Source organism: Puntigrus tetrazona, chromosome 13 (genome assembly GCF_018831695.1).
Source record: "Puntigrus tetrazona isolate hp1 chromosome 13, ASM1883169v1, whole genome shotgun sequence".
Taxonomy (NCBI): Eukaryota; Metazoa; Chordata; class Actinopteri; order Cypriniformes; family Cyprinidae; genus Puntigrus; species Puntigrus tetrazona.
The window spans coordinates 20,549,308-20,556,807 of NC_056711.1; positions in this window are offsets into that span (position 1 = coordinate 20,549,308).

Genomic DNA, 7,500 nt, shown 5'->3' on the forward strand with positions numbered 1-7,500 from the left:
GAAACTGCAAGACAAGCTAGAGGACAAGCAAATGTCGGTAAGCATTGAAAACGGAATGCCACGCTTGCATCGAACGCATTAAAGCAAGACATTTCTGGAGGAGAGAGAGCGCTCACCCTGAAACCGACTCCGGGTCAGGAGTCACGGAGACAGGAACTGGAAGAGATCAAACAGACAGGCACATTATGAGGTCGCCCTGTAAATCTGCAAGAGAAAGGTGACACGGACCCGTCTCTGCTGAAGCTCTGCTCCCGTTCAAGTCCACAGGCTGCTCGCCGCATCTCTTAGCCTTCCCTTCTCCTCGGGCTAACACGGCGGCCTCTTACGGTTCTTGTGGACTCACCCAGCTCCTCGGCGATGCGGTGGGCTTTTCTTCTTCCCTCCGGACCTGAGAGCGGCCTCGTCTCGCCGACCTTTCCCCCAGTCCGGGCGCGCGTTCGCCGTCGTTATTCTCCGCGAGCTCCACACCGGCGGCCGGTGGTCGGTTTGATCACGTGATTTGATCTCTCCAAAAAGAAAAAGAGGTTGTACAGGTGTTTGTCTACGGTGCTTTAACCTCCAGGGGATTCGGATAGAGATCGCTGCGCTGCGCTTGTTTCTGCCATGCCTTCTCAAGAAATCAGATCTTTCTCTCCATTTCAGACATTTGGCTTCCAGTTAGAGAGGTTTTTTGTAAATGCAGTTCAGATCGACGTCTCCCACCTTCTCTGCTCTTTCTGGGAAGCATTCGGTATTTAAAGCGACCTTCTTCAGCTTTTCGGTTTTGCTTCCGCTCTGTTGCTCGATTCGTCACGATCATAAACCTTATTATTAGAATAACTAACATTTAACCTATGCACTAAAAAACACGGAAGAATGGGATAATACATACACTGCTGGTCCACTGGAGTAAAGCTCTGGCTGTAGGTATCATGTCATTTATTTATTTTGTTATAAAATATTACATTTTAACTTATTCTACTATAGGCCCACTTTATTCATTCATGTTCGCTTATTAAAAATAGTTGTCACTTTACAAAGAAGGTAACTACGGCAACGGTTTAAAATCGCTCTCACATGTCGTCACATAATCGGGCTAAGGCTGGCTTGACACGTGACGTCACTGGAGAATCGTTTTGATAAGGGCACCGCGTTTTAGTTTCTCAGTTATTTAACACCCATCTTTAAGGGGAGTCTTATGACTTCTATGATTTAATTTTCCCTGTGACTCACTTTTCACTCAAATTCAGCTAATGCATTCATAAATGTAATTTTTTAATATAAAGTTCTGTTTGAAGTGTTTTATAAAAAAAACTGGAGAGTTATTTTTATACTATTCAAAGGAGCTCTAAGAGAAAGCGATCAAAACTGTTTATATATAAGTATATAAACGGCTGTGCCATATATGTCTCTGATTGTTTGGTTTTTTAAAATGTAATTTTAATTTCTAAAATTGTCCCCTGGCTTCTATTGTATTTCTTTGTATTTGTTGTTCAAATGCATAAATAAATAAACCATGATGTCATTTTAACCTTTACAACATTGTACCATATATAAAATACATTGTAGCATGTTTAAAAAAAAAAAAAAAAAAAGGCTTTCTAGTACTCTCATGTCTAGTTAAAATGTTACGCCTGTTTGTAATTGTGAGCATTTACTAACAATTTCTGAGTAATAATTGTTACTATATGGCACCCCACCCCATTACCTAACATAGAAAACATTTTTAACAGGGAAACCTTTTAATATTAAAAATGTGTACCACTTTTAAACTTTTTTAAAACAGGAATCAATTATAATTTAGCAATTTAAAGCACGCCCAAAACAGTTTTATATTTTTTTTTTAATTCATCACATTTCTTATCAGCACGCTGCTCATCGATAAAACAAAATCTGAGCGAATAAGAAAACCTTCACAGAAAGTAAAAAAAAAGAGAAGCACGGATAATGCATTAAAAAAAAAGCTTCCATGATTTATTGTCAACGGATAGATAGGGACGGGTTGAAATTCATGAATCGAATTAACGGTGATTCTTGACATTTCATGCAAAACATAAGCAGCAACACAAACCGCATGATTAGAGAGAAGTGCTAGGTCACGTAACGTAAACTGGCTTTAGATACCTTTTTGCAATATTTTTTTATTTCCACCACACATTTCCCACAGAAGGCAGGCATTAAAGACCCAGTAAATGATTTTACATCGACTTCTCTTCTCAGTTGCATTTAAGAATTGCGCAGTTGCTATGACAACCGCTTCCTAAAGTCGCTCTGTTAAGTCGCTTTAGTATAGGCCAACTGCTGTTATTAGAGAGGATCTCTCAAACCGGTCCGGGTGTCTTTATCGTGCGCGCCAGGATGTCAGCCGCGTACGGTCCAGCCTTCTCGGATCAGCTCGGAGGCGCTCTGGTCTCTCTTCAGGACTGAGACTCAGCATCCGGCTATGAGCTTGTGCTGTTCCGAACGAGTCAGCGTCAGACACCACGGCAGGCTCATATCAAAACTGAAACGACCATCACCTGATTCATCACGCACTGCACTCACCTCCAAGTTAAAATTCTTGCTGAACTGTGGAGGAAAATCCCTTCTTCTTATATCAGTCCCAAATCTGAAAGGCAATAAATATTCCCTAGAGAATCAGAACAGCTTAGGACACGGGAAGTCTTCTTTTATAGAAAATGTGTAGAAATCTAGTTTTTTTATGTTTTCCTCAAAATTATGTTTGTTTTTCTCACCTCCCACTGGCAGATATAGGTTCCTGTTTTGAGCATTCGCTTTGCATAATCTGAATATTATCATTTTAATTAATAAAAGACATATATTCACACACACACACACACATATATATACAGACACACACACATATATATATATATATATATATATATATATATATATATATATATATATATATACACACATACACACATATATACACATACACATATATATATATATATAAAATACACACACACATATATATACACACATATATATACACTCACACACACATACACATATATATAAAAGTTAGATATATATATATATATGTTAGATATATATATATTGTAGGCTGCTGCCCCCTTTAAGAAACGTCGTTTCCAGTGGACTCAGGGGAACGTTGTGAGGAGGGGAAAGAAAAAAAAAAAAAAGGAAAGAAAAAGACCATGTTGTTTGGTTCTAGCGTGTTGGACTTTTGACGAGACGAACAAGTGTTTGATTACCCATTTAACCTACTTCTTATTCCTGAAGCGTGGTGAGAATGTTTTCGTTGTTAAGAAATAATGATGTTTATTAGAATAAGTTACGTGAGATCGCTATTTTTAAGATTATAGCGATTACCCATAGTGCGTAAATGTTAATATATTATGTTTATTTTTCCCTTTGTATAAACGTGGGATGCTGTTTATGTGATTATATTATTAAGTATAAATGTGTTTTTGTGTTTACAGTTTGACCGCACGATATACGCCGCGCGTGTGCATGTATGCATATGACAATACTAAAAACAACAATCGCAAAAGAATGTGTACAGTGTGAGTTCTGCACTAGTGGAATAAAATCAAAACCAAGTTCTAACTTAATGTTATCATTTCGTGGGTAACATTAAAGTCAAAACAAGAAGGAAGAAATAAAAGTAATAATAACATGGATCAAGAGACAGAAGAAAGTTCTATCCTAGATCAACAAGTAAAGGGGGTCTCAAACGCCAACGTGGTGGTGCAAAGGCTGCTGTGACACGCTTGACACAGATTACTACCGCTATGAGCTGTAATCAGCCAAAGATGTAGAAATGAAGCTTGCTGCCTTGGATGAGGTTGTTATGCGATTTCACGAGGTCCATGACATGTACCACAAAACGTTAGAAGATGAGGATGACCTTGATGCTTCTAAGGGCTATTTAACATCAGTTCCATGTGAAGTGCAAGATTTACAGCACACAGTCTTAAGCTGGCTTGGAAGATTTTAAGTCATCAATGGAATCTTCTGATGCACCAAACTTCCAAGAGGGACATCCAATGCTTGCAGGAAGCCAAGCTAAATTGCAAATGCCTACTATAGAACAAGTATCTACCCAGTTTCAAGAGCCACAGAATCTAAGACAAGAAAGAGAATAAAGAGTTTTCTGTGCTTCTAGCTCAACAGGAAGAACGCTCTACGTGACAGAGTTTAAAACTACAACTTCAGCAAGCTTGAATTTGAAATGGATGGACTAAAGGCTTACTGAAGCTCAAAGACACTGAGATGGAGAAAATCATCCATTTAAAGGCTGAGTTAACGATTAATAAATAGAGGCTTTCAACTCCTGTCTCAGGTAATCCATCCTTAAATTTTTCGCTCATCACTCTCAGCAGGAAATCAGCAATTCTTTATATCAACTACTAGAACTGACAAGGCAAATAATATCAGTCACACATTGATTCCATGCATCTGCCACTCTGTTGACATCACTCAAGTTTGATGGAGAACCCTTAAAAAGTACTGGCAGTTCATCAGATTATTCTCCCCAGTGATTGAGAAAGACCGCACCAGATCAAGCAAAAGCCTACCTGTCTGCATCAGTACACTGGGTCGGCCTAAGCCAGAAGCTATCTCACATTGCTTGTACAACCCTGACTCTAGCCTGGGCTATGCAGAAGCCATGACTATTCTGAAAAGCGCTTTGGCCATCCATACGCAATATAAGCAAGCATGGGTTCGACAACAGTGCTCAATCACAAAGACATTAAAGACAATAAGCAGTTGCAAAGCTTTGCGGACATTCTGTGTAGCTGTCGCGACACTCTTAAAGCAACAATGAATTGTGAGGATGAGCTAAATGGTGGGCGCACTCTGCTACAAATTGTGGAAAAGCTGCCTGAAGACATAAAAGAAAGATGGCTCACAATAAATTGCGTGAGGATTATCAAATCGGACGCTTACCAAAGTTAAACGATATAGTCTGTCTTGTTGAATCAGAAGCTGCTAAGAGAGCTGATCCTATCTTTGGGAATCTCCTTATGCCTGCAATTCGGAAATTCTCCGTGAGTTTCAAATCAAATATCAAGCCAAGAAACTTCAATAAGAAAAGACAAACATTCGCAATAATGTCAATTACGACGGATGAATCCATCACACGCCTACAACAAAGACTATTTCCACGATTTAAATGTCCAAAGTGTACTAAAGTACACTTTCTGAATCAGTGTCAAGCCTTTAGAGCTTTTATCTGTTAAAGAAGCGTTGGCCTTTGTTCAACGAAAAGCAACTTTTCCAAAACTGCTTTATGAAAAGCAGGTCACGCGCTGCAGTCTGTTCCCCGCAGCTGGGCGTGCAAGGTGCCTGGATGTGGAAAGGCACAACAGCTGGCTACATTCTGCCATTGTGAGCTTCTAACAAATGATACAAAGACCAATCTACTAACTAAGCCACCGAAGATGAGCCAGTTGTTGACCCGCCACAAGCCATTCAAAGCGCATACCACCAGAAAATGCATTGACATCAGTCAAAAGAAGATTGCACTTCCTATCCTGCCTGTTGTGGTTTCAGACAGACACAAGCAATTCTCTATGAATGTCTTTGCTTTTGTTTGATAGTGGCTCCAATGGGACCTTTGCATCTAAGAAGCTTGTTCATGCTCTTAAATTGGAATCACGCAAATGAACGTTAAACTGAACACTATGGAGACCAAAACCTCAACGTAGTTACCTTAGCAGTTGATCTGCGGTTGAAGATGCTCAACAAAGAAACTCTTTCCTAATGAAAGGAGTGCTCTATCGGGACAACCTGAACATAAGTCTGGAGACAGCCTAGTCACACAGCAGGAAGTGTTTCAGTGGTCACATCTCAATGGAAATTGCGGATGAAATCAGTTTCACCTGATGCTGATCTAGCTAATGAGGTTCACTTGCTAATAGGTCTAGACCAACCAGACATACTTAAACCCCGTGACATGCTGTGGTGAGTCTGGCGAACCATACGCAATTCTGACTGGCCTGGGATGGACACTCCATGGACCAGTAGCAGATGGCTCTACGCCTGTTTCTGCCAACTTATTCTGAGCTGACCATTCTCTACAACAAGCTGTTGAAAGATTTTGGAAGTTGGATGACCCAGTGTATGTGAACAATGACTCGCTGTCAGTAGTTGTGAACAATGTTGTGGCCCTATGGAACAAATAAGCAGTCAAAGAGGAAGGTCATTACACTTCCAATCCCATTCAAAGAACGCCCACCACAACTACAATAACTACACAATGGCTGTAAGCATCGATTAGATCTTCTAGGAAAGAGGCTAAAGAAGAGACCCAACTTTGCTTCACATGTATACAGAGGGTATTAGAGACTCTTTGCAGAAAGAATACGCAGAAGAAGTCTATAGACATTATAAGAGAAGATGGCTGCGTGTGGTACCCTGCCGCGATCATCCAGTTCTGCATCCACGCAAGCCAGAGAAGGTCTGTGATTGTCTTTGATTGTGCAGCACTGTGCACAAGGTACTTTATTAAATGACTACATCCATCAAGGCCTAGACCTTGCCAATAAGCTGCTAGGAGTCCTTCTGCCAAGTTTAGACCAAACCATTATTTAAATGCAGATATCGAGCATGTTCTATCAAGTCCGGGTGCCGTCTGATGAAAGGATATTCTTCGCTTTCCTATGGTGGGATGATAAATGACCGAACAAACCACCTAAGCATTATCGTATGAGAAGGCTCACCTGCTTGGAGGTGTCTGGAGTCCTAGTGCTGCTTAATTTTGCCTTACATAGGAGTGGCTGAAGACAATGCTGCGAAACTTCTCTGATGACGCCAGGGAAACAGTGAAGCAAAATTTCTCGTTAGATTTATTGTCTTAAGTCAGTACCAACAGAGGAGGCTGCCATTAAACTCCGCTTCTGAACTCAGGGAACTGCTCACCTGTGGAGGGTTTAGATTAACCAAGTGGTTAAGCACTTCAGGAAGTGATGAAATCAATACCAACTGATGACTGGGCAAAATCGCTACATGAGGTTAATAACTTGACTAAGAGGATTTGCCAATCGAAGAACACTGGGTGTCCTTTGGGATGTAGAAAGAGATTGTTTCACATTCGATGTCAAGACAGTAGACAAGCCAGTAACAAAGAGGGGAGTATTAGGCACTACCAGTTCCATTTATGATCCTTTAGGATTTGCAAGCCCTTTCTGTGCTCAAAGCCTAAAGCAATCTTTCAAGAATTGTGCTGTATGAAAGTCGACTGGAACCAAGAGTTACCAGTGGACATAGCAGCACAATGGCGCCTTGATGGTTGAATGACTTGCCTCTGTTGGCAGGACTGATAATTCCAAGATGTCTTAAACCAACATCTATTAGTTGTTTGTTACCGACTCAGCTCCATCACTTTTCCGATGCTTCAGAACTGGCTTACGGTGCTGTTTCATACATCAAGATTGGTGACACCTGCAGGCTGGTAATGTCAAAGGCCAGACTTGTCTGATCAAGCCAGTTAGCATACCACGACTGGAACTGCTAGCAGCTGTTGTTGCTACAGAGCTGGATCAG